Source organism: Lagenorhynchus albirostris, chromosome 12, assembly GCF_949774975.1.
Source record: "Lagenorhynchus albirostris chromosome 12, mLagAlb1.1, whole genome shotgun sequence".
Taxonomy (NCBI): domain Eukaryota; kingdom Metazoa; phylum Chordata; class Mammalia; order Artiodactyla; family Delphinidae; genus Lagenorhynchus; species Lagenorhynchus albirostris.
Genome location: NC_083106.1, coordinates 747,327 through 773,266, shown reverse-complemented (window position 1 = coordinate 773,266; position 25,940 = coordinate 747,327). Strand labels below are relative to the sequence as shown.

General features: G+C 44.1%; 2 long non-coding RNA genes across 2 annotated transcripts in view; both read right to left on the bottom strand.

The window, feature by feature from the left end:
- Nucleotides 1–777: 777 nt before the first annotated feature.
- Nucleotides 778–8,240, bottom strand: LOC132530330 (uncharacterized). Its single transcript, XR_009543764.1, has 2 exons — nt 6,382–8,240; nt 778–5,526 (listed from the first exon to the last, which is right to left on the bottom strand). It is a non-coding gene; the product is annotated as an uncharacterized LOC132530330 (long non-coding RNA).
- A 154-nt stretch (nt 8,241–8,394) lies between these two features.
- LOC132530331 (uncharacterized) overlaps nt 8,395–25,940 on the bottom strand; it is a 57,520-nt gene continuing 39,974 nt past the window's right edge. The window contains exon 4 of the long non-coding RNA XR_009543765.1: nt 8,395–9,082. This is a non-coding gene — a long non-coding RNA (uncharacterized LOC132530331). The remainder of the gene's footprint in view (nt 9,083–25,940) is intronic.

Genomic DNA, 25,940 nt, shown 5'->3' with positions numbered 1-25,940 from the left:
AAACATGAACAGAAGTGTGGGCCTTCCAACCTAGAAAGGCGTTCCTGGGGTGGAGAAGAAAGAGGTGCACCCACGTGTCCGTCCAGAACAATGCTGTAAACAAACTAAACTAAAGGACAGGAGATGTAGCAGGAAGGCCCGTGTGCACACAGCCAACTGCAGTGATATTTGAGCAACAGAGAGAGGAAGGCAGCACTAGCCCCAGAGTTAAGAAGCTTAAAATGGTGTCGGAATGTTTGGGGTAGAAAATTACTCAACATTTTGAATTTCCCCTTTGCATAATTTTTACTTATTACATTTACTTCTCTTACCTCTTTTCCGGAATGCTCACTCATCAAAATCTATTTTTTGCACTTACACCTGATGGAATTAGAGCTCTGGTTTTTGAATGGTAGGCTGCAGGGTAGTTAAAACATCATCATGAAGACCCCTAGGACAGAGTCATGGTCGTTGCTCTGGAGGAATGAGCCCAGCTGTCTGAGGTGAGCAGCCCGGATGCCATCAAAGTCTCCCACTGAGATGGAGGCGGGGAGCCCAGCCCCCTTCAGGAAGCCCGTCCTCAGGCTGGCTGCCAGCTCCAGAACTGTACGTCCCCACTGCACCGTGGTCTCCCACGTCCCGGAACAGGGTCTGGAGCACAGCGGGTGCAGGATGCGAGCTGTTAAATAAGCAAATGGATGAAATATTGCAGAAGTTAGATCCAGTTTTACCACTAAAATTGTCGTTTGGTCACATTCCCCAACCATTACTGGAAATATGCACACACATCTGTGTCTGTTTTTCTTTTAGGAAACATTTTATTGAGACCTCATTACATATAGAAGCACATTCTCTTTTCCAAATGCATTCACTCAAGGAACCCACATGGGTGACAGAAGGTGTCCACGACCCCAGAAGGTGCCTCTGTCCCTACCCAGACAGGCCCCTGATGCCGTCTGATTTCTCTTGTCATAGTTTTTTTTTAATTCTTCTGGAACTTCATGTAATTTCTGTCATAGACTGTGTACTCTTTTCCGTCTGGCTTCTTTCACTCAGCATAATAGGTGAGATCCATTAACGTTACTACGCGTATCAGAAGCGTACGCCTGTATCGGTGAGAAGTATCCCCTGTATACACACACCACAGCGCCTCCGCTTTCCTGGTGACGGACCTCAGGGCTTGTTCTTGTTCTTGATACTACGAACAAAGCTTCGATGACCATGCTCACATGGGGTGTTTTGTGGACCTGTATGTTCTCTCTCTTAGATGAATATCTGAGAGTGGAATTTCTGGGACACAGGGAAGATGCATGTTTAACTTTTTGAAAAAGTGCCAAACATTTTCCCAGACTATTCCATTTTACACTCTATTGGCCATATTTGAGAGTTATGATCAAACCCTTGACAACGCTGTATTGTCAATCTTTTTAAGTTATTGACATTCTGATGTGTATAGAAGTATCTCATTGTGGTTTTAATTTGCATTTCCCTAATGATTAATGATATTGAGCAATTTTCCCTTTCATATTGCCATTCACGTATCTTCTTTTGTGAGGTGCCTATTCAACTATTCTGCCCATTTTTGGTTGTTTGTCTTTTATGATAGATTATAGTAGTTCTTTATATTATTGAGACACAAGCTTTTGGTCTGATATATGTACTGTAAATATTCTCTCCCGTTCTATGGCTTGCTTATTGATTTTCCTAATTAATTTTCCTCTTTTGAAGAGCAAAATATTTGTTATCCATTCAGAAAGAAAAATGGTCAACTTAGTTATCCCCCCCGCAAAATTTTTAAAATATAGTTTACTTTAAAACAACTATAGCAAACTGCATGGATTCATTCCATATCTTTGAAAGAAACATCCTACTTTATTTATTTCACAGAAGGTAAATCAGTATGGTTTCACTTAGGAAGGTATTTTTGTTTTCATATTTTCTCATCCATCTGTGATGTATTTCAGTCACCCAGGGCTTATTCATTGAGGATGGAATGTGATTTGACGTGCCCGGGTACTTCTGTCATACCATCATGTGTGTGGCTCTCCAGGTCCAAAGGCAAAGTTTCAGTTCTTTAGTGGAAAGTTTGGCGTTTTCTTGGTGGCTAGTAAATATTTGTAAATTACAAAAGCAGGGTCCTTTCTGGATAATAGGAGACTGTTGGACGTCAGAAGATCATTATATAAAGGAAAGGCTGCAGCAGGAGAGCAGACAAAGGGCAGCAGCAGCTTGAGTCTTGGTCAAAAAGGAGACATTTCCAGGAAGATGCTACAGCACGATGGGAGCTTGACGGAGCCACCCAGAGAGAAACACTGAAAAGTCGGAGACTGGGGAGCAGAGTGCTACCAACAAGAACCACATCAGAGGAGGGTGATGCTAAACCCACCGGAGGCCAAGCTCCAAACGTGGAAATCGTCTTTACTGAATCTTGCATTTCAGAGCGAAAAGTATATGCGGCATGCGTACTTTGCCCTGTTAAATTTGTGTAATTTTCCTCTTCTTCCTGCCAATAGCTTGTTCTGTTATCCAGATGGGTAACTACAAATTTAGTACATAGTGATTCAACTGGGAGCATCTCTCTATAAACAGCTGCTACTGCGATTCCAATGACACGTGACAGCCATTAACGGCCCCAGGGTCGCAGCCCGAGTTCACATCCCAGGCTTGCCCACAGTGGCCCACAGCCTGAAGGCACCCAGGCCATGTGGCTGGTCAGCGTGGGCGCCCCTGACCAACGTACTTCCTTAAAACGTTAGCAGAAGTAGAGAAGAGCTGGTCACTCTGATGATGAGAGTGGTAATCTAGCGACAGCGGTGCAATGAAACACCTGCCTCCAGACGCTGGCGAGTGGAGCCATGCTGCCAGGACAGAAATGCCAGGAGGTTGTGTCCACGTGCCCTGGACCCTGCATGTGGAGAGTTAGGATGCCCCGTTTTCTAAGACTCGGGGGTTGAAAGTATTTGTATGGAGAATATAAATCTGCTATTGACGCAACTTCACACGCTGGCAAAAAAAAGAGGAGGCAGAGGAGGGGTAGGATGGTCTCCCCTCCTCGGGCGAGCTGCCTCAGGGTCACATCTGAGTGCCCAACACCTGCGCCTGGATACACGTCTCTGCTCCATCACCAACTGCCCCACTGCTCCTCCTCATCTGTCCCCACTCTTCCTTGAAGCATTCACGTAAGTGCCCATCTTTTCCACGCAACCTCACTTTTCTTGCCATTAATTTCAAAATTACAGACAAGCACACTTGTTCCGAGTCAAACTGTACATTTCTCTTCAATATTGATATTAGCTTTGTTACCATTCAGTTCTTCCCCTGGAATCTTTATGTTCTTATCTTTGCCAGGGAAACATAGGAATTAAATTGCTTCCATTCATTTTTTTTAGTCCTCTGTTGAAAAACTCAAATAAAGGACTGCAGAGGAAAGGGCAGATTTAACGGAGTGTGGTCAGTAAATGTGACATACATACTTTCGTAACTTGAGGTCTCACACCGCAAGTGACTCAAAACCTAAATGGCAAAGCAGGAGCGCCATCACTGGAGACGTGTCCCAGACCAAAACCAGAATCTTCATTGGCTCTCCCGATACCCTGTACCTTCATGAGCCAGCTCTTGTGCCGGCAGTGTGTCAGAGTACCATGAAGTTGTCAATAGAAGTAAAATTAAAGTTAAGTTGGGAACATACAGAAGAAACCAATCAAATAAATTATTCCTAAAATTAAAGCCTGAAACAAAGTTGGCACTAAATAAAGTTTTTATCAGAAAGTGGAAAGAAAGAAGTCAGAGAGGAAAGAAAGGGTGGCAGAAAGGCAGGCTTTGTATATGGGTCTGGATCTGTATATTACTGCTCCCTCTTTTGAAAAACATATTTGGTTGAGCCGTATGGAGCTGCCATTTTGTAGGGTAAAGACAGTCAAATATTGGTAATTTAATATGGTTCAGTCTAATAGTATCAGCACGAAGATTCCTGCTAGACATGTGAAAAAGCTATCTTTTCAAATGTTGAGTTGTCCGCACCCCACTTCAACCCTTCCTTCCAGACGGATGCATCTGTAGGTGTTAGCATATCCCACAAATTTCATCCTTTTCTCTGTTTATCAGTCAACCATTTGCAAAACTAATAATAGTAACCTTTACTATGAAAACACCCAGGCACCTTCCTCCCAAAGTCTGAAATACAAAGTCAGTTCTGCTAACGAAACAGAATGCACTCCCACATCTGAAAAGAATGCCCTTAAACAGAATGTCAAAAAGAGCAGAAACTGTTTATTCCAGAATTTGTTTAGACCACCCCTCTGCAGCGAGGCTTGGGTGGACCACAATCACATTCTTGCTTTGTGCCAAACGTTGTGCAAACCCATGACATGTGCCACATAACATTAGTCATTTGATCATTCAAATACCAAAAAGGAATCTTAATAGCTGTTGTGTGCTGGCCCCAGCCTGTCAATAACCAACACTGTGGCTGAACCGGCCCTTGTGGTTCTCATTATGATGGCAAGACACCCCTCAGCACTAACTATTGGGAAACTTGAAAAACTAAAGGTTTATTACTTACAGGACCTGGAAATTACACAGCACACCTGGTGCCACACTGCGAGGTCAGGGGGATAGAGAGACAGAGAGGTGGAGAGAGAGAGGGAGGGAGGGAGGGAGGGAGGGAGGGAGAGAAGGATACTGTGAGCACAGGCCTGGGGTCCTACTTTTACTGGGGCTTGGCGTGGGGGCCTGGGGTTTTCCTAGGCTCACTCTTTACTGGTGAATTTAAAACATGAAAGCAGGAATTTAAAGTGCAGAAAGAGAAAATAAAACAAGTGCCCCAATGGTCAGTCGCTGCAATTAAATAAGATCTTCCAAACAAAGCCACCTCAGTGGGGAAGGTGGCCTGGCTCTGTATCTGGCGTGGCTAATAGCAATGTGCTTTTCCCAGGTAGCCTTCCTTGAAGCTGATGCCCTATCTGAAGTGGGGGCCTGGGCAATCAAAGCTTAAGTTATGCATTTGCGTTACAAAAAGGAAAAACCCCACCTGTTAGGGCTCACCCTACCACCCACCCTGTGATGCCAAGCCATCAGAGTCAAAGGTGAGGGTGGTGAGAATGTAACTGCCTCCGTAGCTGATGTGCTAAGTCAGGGGTAGGGTGCATTGTAACTCAGAAAGCACATATCTAAATAGGATTCTAGTCCCAAATCCTATAATAAATACACAGACAGCAGTCTGAAATCTCGTCTGTATCCACTGTCCCAAATTTGAAGTGTCCTGCAATAAAACTAAGTCAGTGACCTTGGGGGCCCGAGGAACCTGGTCAAAGATTTGGGTGACATTGTGAACTACTTTATTGTCTTGGCCACCTGGTGTAAGAAGGTTTGAACCTGTCCTGAGTTGCTGGGTTGTCTTTATCTCATTGAACCCTCTCTTAGTCCAGAGAGTAGGTCAGTTCAAGTAGAGGCTGTGTCTCATTTCAGGAAGTGGCGATGCAGGTGGGTTCCCCAAGTTAGGCCTACATGGCGCACATACTTGCATCAGGTTTTTAATAAAAGGTGTTTCTATGGAAACAAAGGAAAACCAATGGTTAGTGATTGGAGCAGACTATAATCCCAGTTTCTGAGTTCTGAAAGCAGCCAGGTAAGGTTTCTAGATGTGGGGTTCGAAGCATCTCCAGATGGAGTGAGGGCAGGCAGTGGCAACCTGACATCTTTTCCCTACTTGCAGCTTGAATGTCTCTGGTGGTCTTTCTGAGTGACCACACAGCAACAAGTATGAAGCTGCTGTGGCAACATGAACTGCTGTGATTTCTCTAAGCTTATATCAAATTGTCCAACTTTAGCTTGCATGGCTTCAGGAAAAAGGCGGTTTTAGTTCTCAATGATTCCAAGTCAGAGGGTGGGAGAAAAACTGGAAACATTAGTTTGGAGAGCTGAGGCCTGAGGTTAGAGGAAACAGGGAGAATTTAGGATCTGGTCTACTTTACAGGTCAGAAACAAAACCTCAAACACAATTAACAGAACTGGAATCTAATATCCCCAACTGTATATTATAGTTTCTACTGAAACATTGTTTTCTGTCTACAATCATCCCCTTGCTATCAAAGACAACATATAAGACTAATGTATTTACAAATTAAGTCTAGTTTCAATAAACTGGCCTGATTATTTACATAAGTGCAGCAAGAATTCCAACTGACCATATTGGCTCTTTTTAAGTCTGCTTTGCAGGAACTTTTCATAAAGAATATCAGATTGAGCTTTTAAAAGCCTCAGGAGGCTAGGAAGACAAGCTGAGGATTTGCCATTAGGCTTTGCCTGCAGCACCTATAGACTTGAGTTAATTCCTCTCTTCTCAAGGTCCCCAAGATATCCTGAGGTTCCTGCACCTGCCAGGAAGTGACCTCCTTTACTCACCTGATAAAGCTGCCAGGAACCCTGTAAGCAGGCTATAGGTTGGTTTTCCAAACTGTCTGGTCATATCTGAGTCTATGCACATTCTCAAATAATACCTTCCAGTCAAAGTCTTGGGAATTAAATAATGTTTCCAATGGTGTCCTATTACAAGGAGAATAGAATCTTATTGAACTTATGCAAATAACTATATTGCCATGAAAATAAGAATACTCACTGAGAGTTTTCTAATTCTGGAGGGATCATGTAGGGAGAAAAAGATAAATGTTTCACCTTTGTTCACAAAGATATACTTTACCAAATCGTTGTAAATCATAGATAGCTTAAGAGAATAGGATTCCCTAAATCTGGAAAAAACAAAAGGTTAAAGAACCAACAATGTTTCAAAAAAAGTCACAGAATTATAATGATCCTCGTCAGTTCATTCGCTCCCAGGTAATTAATTCTCATTGACCTTGACCTGTGGTTGGCAGTTTCATGAATATAGTGTCACGTATACTCCTACCCAGGTCAGTGGTGTGATCTGAGCATTACCAGAAACCTATATTCCAGAATACTTGTCAGAGACCTCTCCATGAAATCTCTGAATATGAAACACATCTGTAAAAAGCGTCAGAGTAAAACAATAACTGTAAATGACAAAAGACCTAAAAATGATCATGATTAAATATCTAACGAGAATTCATTATAATGCAGTTGGCAAGGAAATTTGGTTATTTCTGTGACATACAACATTTTAAGATGATAATGAGAATTACAAATGATAACATACATATAAGATTTCTAGGAATTTCATATAATTTCTGGAACACATATCAATAACATATATCCATACAAGAATATCCATAAAGAAGTTTTAGCATGATTTCTTCCAATAAAACACAAAACCTTTGCTTTCTAGCCAGATTACTTATGGTAAAGAAAAGCATTCTGTAATCTATCAGAAACATACCAATACTCCAAGAAAACTTTGTCCTTTCAGCTGATGAAAGAAAATTACATAAGCAAACTATTGCTATTAAAGCTTAGGTTAAAAAAAAAAAAACCACACACACCTTATAATAATGATCCGAGTTTACCCAACTTCACTACACAAGATAAAATTCTTTTTCTCTCTCTCTTCCCAGCTGTATACCCCATTTTGTCCTTTATTTTCCTATTTCCCATTCTGAAATAACCAGTTTTACTTTAGGACAAATTTATTTTCTTTTTACTTAAAAAAAAAAAAATCTCCACACCTCATACGTTTCGTACCCAAAAACACATCTATTTTCCTTGCGTGTAGACGTTTCCTTATTTCTAGAAGTTTTAATAACATATATTACTTAGAATTCTTAACCCTTAGAAGCCCAATAGGTTTATCATTTCCGTGACAGTAGTGACCCTAATGACCCCCTCTTTATTTCCAGCCCTGAGGAGGGTCCATTTGACCTTGAGTCCAGAGATTTACTTCTACAGGCTACTCCTCCTAATTACAGGAACTTTAAGAATGTTATAGAGTTTAAGATGTTTAGAGATACCAGCGAGTTGGTGCACTCTGGCAGCTGTGAATAATAAGAGCTCATTCCAAACAAACAAAAAATCCCACAAGAGCCAATTCATTCCCCTCTCTCCTTTCTGCTGCATAAAATCTTCAATAAAAGTTTGCATTTTAACTAAGGTGTAGTTTCTGATCTCAGTTCCTATTTGATTTTGTCCTGTTACCTGAATCTTCTGTGTTGCCACTGGAACATTCGGGATGATGTCACCGTGAGCCCCCTTCATAGGCGGCCTCTTTCCTCTCCAGGGTGTCCCAAGACACCTCTCCGGGATTGGGGTCTGCCTCCATTGGGCAATGCAGAGAGTCTTTGGGAAAGGCCGCCAGGCCTGCACAGAGCAACACCCAGGAGCCTTCCATGGTGTTTTGCATTTGTCAGGAGCTGATGCACCTCCTCAGGGTTCATAGGAAGTGCTGGTACCAGGTGTTCCGGACATTATATTTGTCCTTTTTTTTTTTTTTTTTTTTTTTTTTTTTTTTTGTCCATTATTTTTTAGCAACATCACACCAGGGATTGGATCCATAATATCCCACTGGGTCAGGGGTGGTGCCACTGGTTTCTGGGTGCAAGGTTACTTCACTCTTCTGGGTTAGGACACGTAGTCCGGGCGCAACTCACTGAGTCAGAGGTTGAAGGCAGAGGTCTCTCGTCCTGCTCACCTGCGGAATCCTGTCCTCACGTCCTTTAGCCCAGAGCCTCTCCTTGGACCATGACAATAGCCTTGCCATCCAATCCACCTCCTGGCCTCAAGGCATGGAGAACCCTCCCCACATTAACAGTCAATTAAGGCCGTTATAGTTAGTCATTAGACAGATGGCCTTGATCACACTGCTCTTGGGAGAGTGTCCGATGGTTATGGCAGCCGTGATCTTTGGATCAACACCACCGGGAACACACAACAGAGGCGATAATAAGCAGAAGCACATAGCAGCTTGCAACCCCCGCCAAGCAGTGGTCCTTCCCCAGATGGTGTTACTCACCTGAGTCAGATGGTTGTTAAGCAAGTTGCAGGTAAAGAGCATCACCCTTGGTTAATTCCAAGTGCAATCACGACACCAATTTATTGTGTTGATCTCAGCCTATCAATAATCAATGTTGTGGTTGCACCGGCCCTTGTGGTTCTTATGATGATTGCAAGACATCCTTCAGCAAAAATCTTCAGGAAACTTTGAAAAAAATAAAGGTTTATTATTTACAGGACCCCAGGACACCTGGGGCCACACGGTGAGGTCACAGGTAGAGAGAGTGAGAGAGAGAGAGAGAGAGAGAGAAAGAATGCGTGGGCCTGGGTTCTGCTTTTCTTGGGGTTGAGGGTGGGAGCCCAGGGTTTCAAGGCCTCACTCTTTATTGGTGAATTTATTGATAAAACATAGGAATAGGAATGTAAAGCATGAGAAGAGGAAAACACAAGTGGCCCAAACGGTCAGTTATCAAAATCAACCAGGATCCTCCAAACAGAGGAGCCTCTGAGAGGAAGCGGCCTAGCTCTCGCTAGTGTGGCCACGGTGTGTTTGCTGGAGACCACCTTCAGGGGAGCAGATGCCCTCTTTGAGGGGGGTGCTTCAGTCAGGCTCTTGAATCACAAAGAAAAGCCAACCGCCAGGCTGCACAGCAGCCCTCTAACGATGGGGAACATCTCTTCCTACTTTTCCATCCCAGGCCAGGCTCCCTGGAGAGCAGTGCCACTTCCCCTGCCAAGCGCTTGCCAGCAGGCTTCCTCACCATCCTGCCTCCTCCAGGCAGCCCACCTGGAACAAGGCCTTCACAGGAGGCTGCCTCAGTCTACCTGCCCATAAGATGGGGAATGCCTGCCTAGCAAAATCCTAATGGGGTCAAGACAGTGGTCTGGCTAACCTCCTTCCACAATGCACCAGATGCTTTTGAAACCACTGGTTGTCATGTATGAGATGTCTTCCCACGGCCCTCAGGAGGTCACCTCTCCAGTCTGGCCTCCTCAGAAGCCTCCTGTGGGGTCTTTTTCTCTCAGCAAGGATGCCCTCCACCCCCTGGTTTCCACCCTCCATGTCACAAGCATCACCCCTCCCATCTCCAATGCTGGTTCTACCAGCAGACACACCACCTGTGCCATCCCAGCAGTCTTTATCCTGGTGAAAGCATCTTAGGAAGCCTGGTGCAACAATGTCCTTCACATCTACCTGACAAAAGCCAGTTCCTCTCAACCTGATTAAACCTATGAATTTGGTATGTGAAAAGAATGCATTAAAATGGGTTTTCCAAGATGAAATTTCATCACTCCTCTCACTGTGACACAGCCTTTGTCAAGTATTTGGAAAATGAAAATAATTCCTATCAAACTCCAATGGTTATTATAAAAATGGGATAATGAAATGAGATCTAGTTAAAAATTAAAAGTTCGATATAAATACATTATTTTTAATACTGCTTTCTGAGGAAGGCAGAAGAACCAATCACTTTTACTTATGGTACACTTGCTCATTGCTTGAAAATGTATAATTGCTTTATGATGCTGATAAAATACGAACATTATATTTCAACAAGAGAGATTTAGGCAGCACCCAATGACAGCAACACCCTGCCCCTTGCTGGTGGTGTGTGCAGAAGTACTGCTGTGCATCGAGACCAGCCGGGGAGCCCTTCTGAGTGCAGAACAGTCCACCCCTAGCCTGAGTCAGCAGCCCCGGAGCCCCGCTGTCCACACCCTCAGCTTGGCGTGGCTGTCATCTCAGCAGTAGCTTTTCCAAATTCACTTTGTCCTGCATCTTCCCTTGATAAAGCTCACACATTAGAGGTTTTTCCTTAAGATATTATTTAGCTATTATTATTGACATTAAATAATGTTAAATTAATTATTTTCTTAAAGTCACATTTGATGTAATGGGACTCAGGACTTACTCTGGAGAAAATTTATATAAAAATGAAAGCAATACGTAACATAAACTAACATTTAGTATGAAAGTCATACACAAAACTGGCATGTTAAAAACAATAGAATCGGGGCTTCCCTGGTGGCGCAGTGGTTGAGAGTCCGCCTGCCGATGCAGGGGACGCGGTTCGTGCCCCGGTCCGGGAAGATCCCACATGCCGCAGAGCGGCTGGGCCCGTGAGCCATGGCCAATGAGCCGGCGCGTCCGGAGCCTGTGCTCCGCAACGGGAGAGGCCACAGCAGTGAGAGGCCCGCGTACCACAAAAAAACAAAATAAACAAACAAAAAAACCAGAATCTGGTGCACAGTTGGTGGGAATGTAAAATGGTACAGATGCTTTGAGGTTCCTCAAAAAATTAAACATAGAATTATCACATGGTCCAGCAATTCCACTTCCAGGTATTTTTCCAAAAGAATTGGAAGCAAGGCCTTGAACAGATACTTGGAAACCTGTGCTCATCGCAGTGCGGTCACAGCAGGACAGTGGCTGCGTCCTTTACTAGGACAGTTGCAGCAACATCTGCCTGAGTAGAGTCCTAGCCATTAGTTACTGCCAGGTCTGAGGACTCAGAGCTTGTTCCTTGCTCCAAATTCCACCCTTGACAAACAGCTAAAGTGTGGAAGCAATCCACGTGTCCATCAGTGCAACGGAATAGTGTTCAGACTTAAAAAGGAAGAAAATTCTCACACCTGTTACAACACTGATGGACCTTGAGCACATGATGCTCCGTAGAAAGCCAGTCACAAAGGACAGATACTGTGTGCCTCCACTTATACGAGGTCCCTGGAGGAGCCACATGATGTAGAACGGTAGGAAGAGGAATGGTGGGCGCCAGGGCTGGGGGAGGGGAGGGGAAGTGAGGATTTAACGGTGACCGGATATCAGTTTTGCAAGAGGAGAAAGTTCTGGAGATGGATGTTAGTGATGGTTGCACAGCAATGAGACTGTAGCTAATACCACTGAACTGTACACTTAAAGATGGTGTTTTCTATTTTATGTGTATTTTACCAGAATTAAGAATAATATTGCAAAAATTTCTAAATTTTAATGATGTAACTGAACTTAAGACTATTAAATAAGGTTCTATGGGCTCACTTGCCCATAGAACGCTCCATTGACCTATTTTGAACTAGTTTTAAGTGAAATTTACTTTAACAAAGAAGAACAGTATGATTACTATAAATGGATAAAAATGTCTGGATAACTGCAAATGTTAGAAAAATTAAAATTAGTTATGCTAAAATTTTGCTTCTCGTTCTGCAAGAAGTGTGGATATCTATGGTCAGTGTTTGGAATCACAGTGAGGAGCTCAGGAATCCAGCCCCAGACGTTTCTGAGGGGCTGGAGGGTCATGTCTCTGGGGAGCAAGGGGAGTAGGGGTAGTTGGGGTGCTCGGAGGGGTCCAGATGGGGCAGGAAACACTAGATCTTCACAGGGTGTTTCCATGTGGATGGCCTCCCGTGTTGTTGGTCATTTGTACCTGGAATTGCTCTAGAAGCATCCTGACTCTTCTGGGATCTTAGAAAGACTTGGTTGTGGGACCTCTGGAGGCAGATACATCTCTGAGGAACTCGTGTTGGGGCGACTGGACCCTGTCCCCACTGGACGGTCATCCACAGCAGCAGGGGGAGGCCCGGAAGCTAAGGTGTGTGAGATGGAGGCCCCGGGCAAAGGCCAGTTCACCCAGTAAAACTAGGGCACATCAACCAGAAGGCCTGGGGTTAGGACCACCACAGCTGTGTTCCCACCGCCCCAAAGTGAACTCTCCCCCCCTCCCTCCCAACCTCTGTCTCTGTCTCTGTCCCTCTGTCTGTGTCTGTCTCTCTCTCCCCCTTCCCTCTCTCTCTGCAAAGTCTAAGTTGTGAAACAAATACTAGGTTATTTCTTATTGAAGAACTTTCTATTTTAACTTTCCTAAACTCTGGGCACAAGTGCTCGAGGCCATTTCCATTCTTCCAGGGCAGGGATTCCTTCTGAGGCGTGGGCAGGCCACGGATATGAGGGCAGCATAGACGCGGCCGGCCGCTCGCAGGACGAGCACCCACACACAGGCCCCATGCGGGCCCCCGGCGGCCTCCAGCCCACAGGTCGGCGTCATTCTGCCTGAAACAGCTGAAGCTTGCCGCCCAAGGTGGCTGTGACAGGCTGCGATGGAAAATAAAACACGTGTGGTTTCGATCACCTTTTATTAACTGAGAAACCTATGGGGAGAGTAAGCTTAAGGGGTACGTTTTCCTTATTGCAATTTTCTAGACCACAGAGCAAAACGCATTAAAAATAGTAAGATCTATATATAGAACAGGTGCTATGCTTACACGTGATTAATCCAAACTGCATTTTGTTGCTATTCTAATATTTGTCACTGCCGAGCTCAGAATCAATCCGTCTACACCGCCCAAAGGGGACAAGGGGTCCTTTCTAAACGTCCCACGGTCCCAAACAACCATGAGAGCTCAGGGACCAGACGCACCACATTGGATCCGCGGTCCCTGGGACGGGGCCTCCCGTGCAGGGGGCCCGGGACACCGTGGGCCGGGACCCTCCCTGCACCCACTGCTGCCCAGCGGGCACGGGTGGGGCGGCTGGGCCAGGCCCAAGCGCCAGGGTGCCTGGCCAACCCTCCCTCCCACTCGCTCCCCGGGCCCGCGTGGTGGGGCGGCTGCGGTGGCACGAGCCCCGCAAGGCACGGGCTGCGCCTCCGGGAGAGAATTCGGGAGAGGCCCGCAGGCCTCCGGCCCCAGGCTTATGGGCGCCGGCTGCCCTCACAGGGCACCGTACACCGGGGGGCTTAACAACACATCTGGAGGCTGAATCCAAGGGCAGGGTGTCAGCTCTGGTGAGGCCACTCCCCGGTCATGGGCTGCGCTCTCGCCATATGCGCACGTGGCCTTTCGCCCCTTGGGCACGTGGAGGGCGCTCTTCCTCTTAGACGGCTGCCAGTCCTAGGGCCGATTCAACTCTTCGTCCAAATACGGCCACAGAGGCGTCAGGCCTTCACCACGTGAACTGGGGGCAGGGAGGTGGCGGGACAACACGGCCCCAGGTGAGCCTGCCTCCCATCCGCTTTCTCGGCCGTAAGGCTGCTTTCCATTCTCCGTCTCCCGACTCCCGTGTCTAACCGGCCTGACCTCAGATGGGGAAATGAGTGCTGTGTACTGACCCGGGACCCCAGCCTGTGCTGACCTGGCCGTAACCTTGGTAGGAACTGGGACCCAGACCGTGTGGGGCTGGGTCCCTGCAGAGCCGGCGCCAGGGTCCTGGGCTTCACTAAGGGCGCCACCGGGGACTGGACCTGCCGGTCACAGCAGGACAGTGGCTGCGTCCTTTACTAGGACAGTTGCAGCAACATCTGCCTGAGTAGAGTCCTAGCCATTAGTTACTGCCAGGTCTGAGGACTCAGAGCTTGTTCCTTGCTCCAAATTCCACCCTTGACTCCGGGTCCTGAGGGGCTGCGCTGAGTTCACAGTCACCTTCGCAAGGTCCCAGGTTGGCTTAAATGTTCTAATCACACCAGCACTGGGAAGGCTTACCTCAGAGACCCCCAGCTATCTCTTTTCCCCAAAGAGTAGTGGATTTAAAAAAAAAAAAAACAGGATGGGGGCTGTTTTCATCAACTTGATTAAAAAACAAATAAATGAAGTGATTTTTCCTTCTAAAGGCTAAGGAAGCACTGGAAGTCCGTAGTTTGAACACTCTGTCAGCGGAAAGAGATCTCTGCAGCAGGGCCAGAGGGGCCTGAAAAACATGCTCTGAACCTGCCCTTTGCCAAGCGCCTCGACAGAACTACTCTAACATCAGTGACCTTAGCCTTGTCCAGTCAACGGTCATTTCCGCGTGCATGACGCATAGGGCTGCCACTCTGGCATTTTTAGGTGCCTCACAGTGACCTCTGATCTGCACTGAAATTCTATATTTAAAATGTTACTCTATCTATGGCCAGTTGGATGTCACAGTATAACTTCAAATCCAGTTAACTCACACTCATCCTACTGTGATGCCCATCTGTCAAACGATATAAAATCTGGATGAAGCTTTGAACCTTCCCTCTATTCAAACGACACACTGAGCATCTAACCATCACTGCCTCTCCTTCCAATACCTGTCGTTGTCGCCTGCTCCCACCTTCAGACGGCCACTGTGCTAGGCTGGGTCCTGGTCCCTCACACTGGAATCACCCGACCTGCGCCTCAGCTTTTGTCCTCATCTACCCACCCTCCTTCTAGCCCATCTCGCAAACGTCCGCCAATACATCTTCCTAAGTCGCTTCAATACTCCCTTCAGTATTATGGTCAAGAATTTAAACAAAATCCGTTAGCTGTCTCAAGGTCGGGTTGACTTTGATCTTGGGTCCAGTGTTCCTCGTGTCTGCACCTGTGTAATAAACACTGTGTCTGCTGTGGTGGGGGCAGATGGACCTTCAGAGTTCCCACAGTCACATGGGGTGCGGGAACTGCATAGAAACCCGCACGCTCTGGCTCTGGGCCCAGAGGTGCTTTGGAGATGGTGATATGGCCCAGCCCAGGGGCCCTGAGTGGGCTGGTGCCAGGAAACAACGGGAGGCCTCTGCACGGATGGGCCACCAGCAGGGGCTTGACCCACTGCTCTAGCTCACTGTGCATCCTCCAGACACTTACAAACACCCTGTCTTGGCCAGTTCAGGCCTTAAACAAAGCACCAAATGCCGGGCAGTGTGTGAACAACCGACATTGATTTCTCACAGTCTGGAGGCTGGAAGATCAAGGCCTGGTGATTGTAATGACCTGATATGATAAACTGATGCTGACAGTGCAGATTTGGGCCCAAGGATGCGTACTGTTCTAGAAGGAGAACTTAGTTCTTATTTCAAATAAAAGGCTAGAAGAGAGATTTCACATTGGGGCAGAATTGCACTCATTCACAAGATCCAAAATAATTTTATACTCATGGGCATGTGTCACATTTATTTTTAAATTTCTCTTGAATTGGATTATATCAGAGACAATGATGATAAAGCACACACAACCAGGATAAAAAAAAAGCTCCATCCACAAAACACTGCTACAAACCTCATGCTAACAACATCTTAGAACATTAATAACCCTTTCTTAGAACAGATCTTGAAACAACATAAACAATTTTCAGATAGCAGTAGCACTTCTATTTCCAAACTCTTGAACCATTAAGAAAAGAGAAAAGCAGCAAAATCCAGTGGGTAGAGGCAGTAGATCTTATTCACATGGATTTTGTTCGAATTTGGCCAGGAATCAACCTCAGAATGTCAGGTCTCCCTTGATATACTTGGAATATACACTGTACGACCCCCAGTGACTGCATTGGTCCCTGTGGAGCAGGTGTCACTTGGTGGCTGAAGAGAGAAAAGGAGGCAGCAGGGCAGATGCGGGAGCATCATAGAAAACGGAGCTGTAGGAAGACAGCGAATGACTTAGCTCTAGAAGATGCTTTTTTAAAGACGTATAGACATGACCTGAGTCCCTTTGGAGCCAGGTATCAAAGTGCAACCCAGAATCAAGAAAAGGAAAACTCTCCCAATTCATCTGCAGGGAGGACTGGAAAGTCACTGTGAGAACTCAGAGGGGGACATGAATGACTCCTTTGGTTGCAAGGGACAGAAACCCAACTTGGACTAGCTTAACAGAAGGCATTTTATTATGTGTTATGGGAATATCAAAAGAAGCAAAGAACAAAATGGATTTTGGAGTCAGGAAAAGCCAAAGCCATAGACTTAACTGTCAGCAGGACTCTGTCCTCATCACCTGTGTCTGCTCCTTGATACATGAATTCCTTATTCTTCTTTCCCTTTGGAAACCATGTCTTCCTAATTCTCTGGTCCACATGGCCGGAAGAAAACAAAACAAACACAACAGAAATCTACATCACTTAACCTACCAGGTTTCAGCTCTGCCACTGCTTCTTCTCAGCTTCAGTTTCAAAATTTGACCTGAGTGGGACTGTGTGTTCAGCGACTTGATGCACCTATGATAACCATATGGGTAGAAAGTTCCCAGAACAGTGGGGAGACTAAAAGACAAGCTATGAGGGACAGGGTTGACACCATTCCTGAAATAAGATTAGGATACCCAACTGAAGCAGGGATATTGATTCCACTAGCAAACTCTAGGGCAGTTAGTGTGAAGATTACAACAATTCCAGGGTTTGCCCAGGATGCATGAATGTATATAGTTGAGCAGGCAAGAAAATAAGGGCAAAAATGAAAAAGAGACAGTGTGGTAAGCTTACGAGGCACACTCTGTCAGCCTCAGGAAATCACTGGCTTCTGTTTTAAGAAGGGGAGGGACACAGGCTTTACTGGCCATATGGACACAGAAGGCAAGGACTTGGGATCTCAGGAAGGGAGCTGGGACTGAGGAAGCCACACAAAGCCGGAAGGTTCATGTGTCTAAAGCTGAGTGAAGTGTGGACTAGAAAGACCACCCGGATGCCCAGGAAGACAAGGCTACCTTAGCTTGAGGTGAGGAAATTGCCTCCAAAATCCAGAAGCACAGGGCTGCTCTTGCAGTTTTAACTTATGCTACATGAAACAAGAATATCCAAGCCAAGGAGCTCACAAAAACAAAAAAATGTGGTCTTGGCCAGGAAGACTCCCAGAGCACCTCACAGAGCAAACCAAGACCCTCCTCAATCATTCCTTCAACTAAAGCCATGCAGGACCCTCACGATAAACTCTGATCATGGTCATCTTTGAATATTTCCCCATGAAGTCGAGTTGGTGGATACAATTATCAGCAGAAATGGAGTACAAAAACTTTAGACAATAGAGCCATATCATATACAGTCTTTAAATCAATTGTTTAAAATGACTAGAAATGTAATAAGAGTATAGGCACCATAATAAAAAATGGAAAGATTGAAAAGAACCAAAGTGAAACTAGAAATAAGAGTAGTTACTGAACATAAAGAGTCAATTGATGGGTGAAGAGCTGAAGAGCTGATTAGAAACAGCTGAAGATAGGATTAGTGAACTGGAAAACAGATATGAAGAAATCATCCAGAATGTAGCTCATAGAGTTGAAAGGATGAAAAATGTGAAAGAGAGTTTAGATGACAGACTAAGTCTAATATTAATTTAATAGGAATTCCAGAAGAAGAGAAATCCAAGAAAATGTAGAAGAGGGACTATTTGAGGGGATATTAGCTAGAAATAACCAGAAGTAGGGGGAAATTTAATTGTCATTGATGGAACAAAATGAGTTCTAGAAAAGTTAAATAATAATAAATCCATACTTTATACTAAGTCTCCAGGATGGTACACACAATAATCTTTCTCAATTGGTGGGCTTCATTATGAACCTTTATCACATGGTGGTGGGCTCTAGGTAAATACCAGTGCCCATGTCCACTCCTAGAGACTTGGGTTCATTTAGGGTGGGGTGAGGCAAAAACAGGAACACCAAAACACAGGCCCCAAGTGACTCTGAGATGCAGCAAGAATCCAGGTCCACTTTTTCACATATTACTCATTTGTAAGTACTACTGTCAGCTACTGGCCATTAACTTTGTCATGGTGTTCGTCACTGAAAATAGATCTTTAACTCTGATGAAAATAAATTCACCCAAGTTTTTTTTGTCTAGTGTTTTATACTTTCCAAATTTTGTTTAAAAAGTCTTTCCCCAAACTACCACTGGCATTTTTCACAGAACTAGAACAAAAAATTTCACAATTTGTATGGAAACACAAAAGACCCTGAATAGACAAAGCAATCTTGAGAACAAAAAATGGAGCTGGAGGAATCAGGCTCCCTGACTTCAGACTATACTACAAAGCTACAGTAATCAAGACAGTATGGTACTGGCACAAAAACAGAAAGATAGATCAATGGAACAGGATAGAAAGCCCAGAGATAAACCCACGCACCTTATCTTTGATAAAGGAGGCAGGAATGTACACTGGAGAAAGGACAGCCTCTTCAATAAGTGGTGCGGGGAAAACTGGACAGGTACATGTAAAAGTATGAGATTAGAACACTCCCTAACACCATACACAAAAATAAGCTCAAAATGGATTAAAGACCTAAATGTAAGGCCAGAAACTCTCAAACTCTTAGAGGAAAACATAGACAGAATACTCTATGACATAAATCACAGCAAGATCCTTTTTGACCCACCTCCTAGGGAAATGGAAATAAAAACAAAAATAAACAAATGGGACCTAATGAAACTTCAAAGCTTTTGCACAGCAAAGAAAACCGTAAACAAGACCAAAAGACAACCCTCAGAATGGGAGAAAATATTTGCAAATGAAGCAACTGACAAAGGATTAATCTCCAAAATTTACAAGCAGCTCTTGCAGGTCAATAACCAAAAAACAAACAACCCAATCCAAAAATGAGCAGAAGACCTAAATAGACATTTCTCCAAAGAAGATATACAGACTGCCAACAAACACATGAAAGCATGCTCAACATCACTAATCATCAGAGAAATGCAAATCAAAACTACAATGAGATATCATCTCACACCGGCCAGAATGGCCATTATCAAAAAGTCTAGAAACAATAAATGCTGGAGAGGGTGTGGAGAAAAGGGAACACTCTTGCACTGCTGGTGGGAATGTGAATTGGTACAGCCACTATGGAGAACACTATGGAGGTTCCTTTAAAAACTACAAATAGAACTACCATATGACCCAGCAATCCCACTACTGGGCATATACCCTGAGAAAACCAAAATTCAAAAAGAGTCATGTACCAAAATGTTCATTGCAGCTCTGTTTACAATAGCCCGGAGATGGAAACAACCTAAGTGTCCATCATCGGATGAATGGATAAAGAAGATGTGGCACATATATACAATGGAATATTACTCAGCAATAAAAAGAAACGAAATTGAGTTATTTGTAGTGAGGTGGATGGACCTAGAGTCTGTCATACAGAGTGAAGTAAGTCAGAAAGAGAAAGACAAATACCGTATGCTAACACATATATGTGGAATTTAAGGAAAAAAAATGGCACGAAGAACCTAGGGGTAAGACAGGAATAAAGACACAGACCTACTAGAGAACGGACTTGAGGACACGGGGAGGGGGAAGGGTAAGCTGTGACAAAGCGAGAGAGTGGCATGGACATATATACACTACCAAACGTAAAATAGATAGCTAGTGGGAAGCAGCCGCATAGCACAGGGACATCAGCTCGGTGCTTTGTGACCACCTGGATGGGTGGGATAGGGAGGGTGCGGGGAGGGAGATGCAAGAGGGAGGAGATATGGGAACATATGTATATGTATAACTGATTCACTTTGTTGTAAAGCAGAAACTAACACACCATTGTAAAGCAATTATACTCCAATAAAGATGTAAAAAAAAAAAGTCTTTCCCAAGCATAGGTCACAAAGTTACTTTCCTATAATTTATTCTACTTACTTACAGTTTTACCTTTCAAACTTAGATATTAGCGTTATCAGATGTATGCATTTTTCAATAGAAATACAGTTTTATTTCTTTTCAAAATAGAGAGCTGATTTTTCCTAAACATTGTACCAAATAATCTCTCTTTTCCCTCTTGTGGTGCCGTATTTAATAAATATTAAATCCACAAATATCTCTGAATTCTCTACTGTATTCCTCTGGCTTTATTTCGGTTATTGAACCAATAACATATTGCTTTCATTTCTGTGGTTTTGACGTAGTTCTCATTATCTAATAGGGAAAATATGAAGTTGACTGAGCTTTTATGGGTCTTTTTTCTCCAATATATGTTTTTTGGAACAAGCTTATTGAGTGCTACTGGAATTTTGATTGAGATTGCAATAAATTTATAAAATAGTGAAGAACTGGCATCCTTATAATATTAGGCTGTAATTTAAATTATAGAAGGATGGGGAATACTATTTAGATCTTCTATGTAGTCTATTAGAGTTTTAAAATTTGCTCCATGGTCATTTTTTATTTGTTTTTTGTAGTTCAGCTCCTAGATAGTTTCAAGAGTTATTTGGTATTATGAAGGAAATCTTATTTTTAAGTTTTGTTACTTACTATTGGTGTACTGATCATTGTAACTAGTTATTACATGCAACAACCTTGCTGAATCATATTAGTTCTAATAGCTTAATGATTCTATTAGTTTTTCCAGTTAAATGACTCAAATCATCTGCAACTAATGAGAGCTTTGTCTTTCCTCTTTCAAGCCCTTTCACTCACATTTATTTGTCTTTCCTTGTTCTATAGGCCAAGATCCCCAGTATTATGTGAAAAGGAGCTGTCAGAATAGTTACCCTTGTCATGTGCCTGATTGTAAGGAGAGTGCTTGTAAAATCTGTCCATTATGTAAAGTATTTGCTCTAAAATTTGGCATATAATTTGGCATATAAGGAAACTCTCCTTTCCATTCCTACATTGCTAGATTTCCTTTTAATTTTAAACAGTAGTGGATGTAAATGCTTCTTCTGTGTCTACTGAGATAATACAAAATATTTTCTCTTATCCAAGTAGTGAGTTAAGTCATTAGATCCTCTGATGTTGAAACGATCTTGCATTTGGGGATAAATATCAATCAAGTTGTATGTTTAAGTGCACAGTTGAGTGCAGTGGGCCATGGTTTCCTAAGGATTCACATAGGTCTATCCGTAACGGAAATGGGCCCATAATCACTTTTTGCTTTATATTCAGCTGGTGCTAGAATAGAAAATGCCCTACCCTCATCGTGAAGCAAGTGGAATTCTCATACATTCACAGCTGCTGGGAACACAGAATTGCACGGTCATGTGGAAAATGGCTTGGAAGTTTCTTATAAAGCAAAACATATATTTAATATATGACCCAGAAATCCCAGATGTAAGTATGTATCCAAGGAAAATGAAAACACATGTTGGCACAAAGAGCTGTTCGTGGATGTTTCTGTAGCTAAATTCATAACAGGCTAAAATTCAGGCAACCAGAACATCCACAACTGGTGAGTGTTTACCCCAAGTGTGATAACCATGCAATGGAGCAAACTGCTGGCAGGTGCAACAATATGAGAAAGTCCCAGAAAGCATTAGGCTACACGGAAGAATGCACACACTAAACACACACTGTATTATCCAGCTTATAGGGCTTCCTGAAAAGACACGCAGGGACAGAAATCAAATGTGGCCAGAGCGGGAAGAGGGAATTGACTGCAAAGGGGCTCAGGAGACCTTGGGTGAGAGGAATGTTCCTCAACCCCATTGTGGTGGGACCCGGGAGAGTGGGACGGTCTCTACCGAGATCGTGGTGGGACCTGGGGGAGGGAGATATTCTCTAGGTGTTTTAATGCCCAAAGCATAAAAAAAGACCTCTTTTCAATATCACACACTTTATGTGCATACAATGGAGCAATCCTGAAAAAATAAATAATAACCAGATGGGTTTTATTCTAACAGTAACAGAAGAATACACCAAAACTAGGCAAGCACTGTAGGTTCTAAGTCCAGACTTGGTCACACTCGGTACACATCTAACTTGTAAATCTGTTGCTAACAGCACAGGTTGCTAAAGCGCTAAAAGTTTCTGTTCGTTGCTTTCCTCATAATCGTGAAACATCGCACAGCCTCCATCTGCCTCGATTTCCTCCATTAGGGAGACAAGTGTTTAAATGTGTCCTTTGTGTCAGCATTTCCACAAGCTCTGAGGCCCGTTTCTTCATTCAGTCAGAGCCATCTTCCAAGTTTGCAACAAGAGGGGCGAGTCAAACAGCTCTGCCTACTATATTTTATTGTCTAAACAGGTCTGAAAATAGCTGCTTTCCTCTAAACACAAGTTTCTCTAGAAACTTCGTACTTTCCTTGTCCCCCATACAAAAATGTACGGCCCACTGTTGGTAGTAGGTGGCAGAGCACAGGCGCCGGGCACAGGTCGGGTCAGGCTGTGGGGTTCAAACCTCGAGCTGCCCTTCAGCAGCCGTGTCCTCTCAGTGAAGTTACACAAGATCATCTGCCTCAATGTTTTCATCCATAAAATCGGGACAGTTACCTAACCTCTCTGCCTCAACTTCTTTATCTATAAAAGGGGGATGAGAACAGCATCTACTTCAGGGGATCTGAGAGCTAAGTTAACATCAATAAAGTCTTAGAACAGTACTTGGCATATAGTAAAGACTATTATTTTATCATCTAAATACCGCCCTCCTCTGTGACAGCCAGGAATATCTCCTGCATTTTGGTTAGAATGTGAGAAGCTGCCATGATGTGTAAGTGAGCTCCACGTGCAAACTAAGGAAAGCATTTCAGAGAGAGAAGGGGCACCAGCTTGAAGACAGCAGGGAAAGCCTGGCTTGGCTGGACATCAACCCTCAATCCTTGGCTGACCCGTCAGGAGCCGGACAGGGCCTTCTGGCCTTTGCCTGCTGTGAGAGCTGCCACCCACAGACAATAGGACCGACTTGCTTGTGAAGGGTGGTAAGCCCCATGAGCGAGGTCCTAGGTCAACAAGGAACTAGGAGAAAGTGAGTAACAAGAAGCAACCAAACGTAAGCCATAACCGTCATGCGAATAAAATCCAAACATTTCCAATGCACTATTTTTCCTGCATGAATCCAGCATAAGATACAATGTTTTTCTAATTTGGCCTGTGGGGTTATCTACAAACCATCCTTTCACTAGATGTCTTTCCTAAATGTAAGTAAATCCCCAAACTCAGAGCATCCTTGCAAAACAAACAAACAAAAGCAAAGAAACAAAACAAACAAAAGCAAAGAAACAAAAAAAAAAACAAGAAAAATCATCGCATTTACTCTGAGCAGTAAGCATGAGTAAATCTCTATTTCAATCCTGCTTAGTAGGTTAGAGTTAAGGGCAATTAATGAAAAATGCTGTAAAAGAAGCATGTTTAGTCTTATTTGCTTAAAACTATTTGATTTGAAAATCGTCCCAATAGCTGAACACTTTCACACCCAGAGACCCATGACTTCATGCTCTCCGGAAAACCCATCTACCCCTCCCAGCCAGAGGTGACGAGGAGATCACGGGAACGCCAGATGGGAAATCCACCTTCCACACGTCCTGTGACGTGGTGGCGTCCCTGATCATTAACGCCACCGCTAACGGCATGGACGCAAAGGGAGAGAAAGCCCCTATACGTTGCTGGCGTGAAGGGAGAAAGGCATGTCAGACTTGGGTTCCTGCCTAATTGAAACACAAGGCATATCTGTGCCAAGACGAATCAGCTGCCAGACTCCCCGGCACAGCTGTTGTTTGTCTTGGGCCTGGTAAGAATTTGCTTTGCTCACATGCTTTGGGAGACCGTGTGGTAGATGAGGGGGCAGGTCTGAAATCTCCATGAAAAACTTACTGTTCAGCCTTGCCCATCAAAAGAAGAAACTTAAAATGAAAACAGACTTTCAAATGTTCTCTAAAGCAGAATTTTAAGATTATATTCAATGCTGTTCTTATGCAGTTACTTCAAACAGGACAGTGAGTAGAAAAGGAGAAATAGCAGTATGAGAATTAGCTCTCTTTAGGGGGACAGTATGATGGGTTGGGTTTGATCTTTTTTAATCCACTATTAAAACCCCCTTATCCTATTACATTTCTATATTTTGTTTGGTAGCCAGCATGAAAACAAAAGGAGAGCTCTCCAACTCTCTTTCCCCTTTTATAACCTGGCACAAGACTTTAGAGGATAGCATGGAATCAGATCGTAAGAAGACCAAGGATAAAGCAACCTAAACGTCCATCGACAGATGAACGGATAAAGAAGATGTGGTATGAATGTACAATGGAATACTACTCAGCCATACAAAAGAACAAAATAATGCCATTTGCAGCAACATGGATGGACCTAGAGATTATCATACTAAGCGAAGTAAGTCAGACAGAAGAAGACAAATATCATATGATTTCACTTATATGTGGAATCTAAAAAAAAAATGATATAAATGAACTTACAAAACAGAAACAGACACAGATACAGAGAACAAACTTATGGTTACCAAAGGGGAATGTGAGGGTAGATAAATTAGAAATTTGGGATTAACAGATACACACTACTTGTGTGTATATATACATAAAATAAACAACAAGGACCTACTGTATAGCACAGGGAACTATAGTCAATATCTTGTTAAAAAAATAAAAAAGCAAGGATTTCCCTGTGATTGAGGCAGAAATAGTGCAGACTCACAGGCAAGTGGACCAGTTACCAGTTATGGAACCTCTGGTAAATTATCCAGCCTCTCTGTACCTCAGTTTTATCATCTGTCAAGTGGGGTCAGTACTGTAACTGTGTTCCAGATTGGGGATTGAGGTACACATATGGCAAGTACTAATATAGGTGCAAACTAACGTATGTAACACCTCCACAGCAGAAACCTTTAACAGTATCTCCACACAGGTGCTTTGCCTTGACAGAGGCAGTTAAGTGCAAGGATTTAGTTTGGATTAAAAGCTAAAACTAGTTTATATTTGAGAGTGTTAGTTTCACAGGCCATCACGGCAGAGAAAAGCTGGAGAAGGCACCGCACCACTGTTCCCCCGTTGCAGCCTGGATGGTCACCTGTTTCGTTTTACAGATTTCAGAAAAGAAAGTCCCACGCTGTAGCATCGCGCATCTCCACGGTATGTAACCTGTCTCTCCCACAGGGCACCGGTCAGATCATGCCCGTCGCAGCCCGTTGTCTGATCATCCAGGCCTCATGGGGGGTCCTTGGCTATTACTCAGATCCCACTCGTGGTCAGTTAACTCAGAGCTTCCGGGATGGGTCTGGGTACCATGGTTTCTGAAATCTCTCCAGACTGTCCCACCATGGGCCAAGGCTAAGCTCTCCAAAGACTTAAATTCTATAATTTAATTACTTCTCGAAGTCTCTAATCCAGGGTAAATATTTCCACGTCGTTTAAGTTTGCTGAAGTCTGACATGTGGAAATATTTTGTGGTTGTCCTTCTGGCTTTGCCCGTGAGCCGTTCCTGTAACTCAGCTCCACCAGCCCCGGCCCAGCTCGGGTCTCTGCCCTGTGCTCTGCGGGAGGTGGCTCTGGGCCTGGGTGGGATTTGGATGGAGACACAGGGGTCTGCCCTGGCTAGACTCCCCCGGACGGCTCAGCACTGAGCCACTAACCCAGGGAGGCGTTCACTGTGGAACAGCCCATCCTCCACACAGAGGCTTCAGGATGAGCGGGGGGGCAGGGTCACCCAGCCATCGGGGAC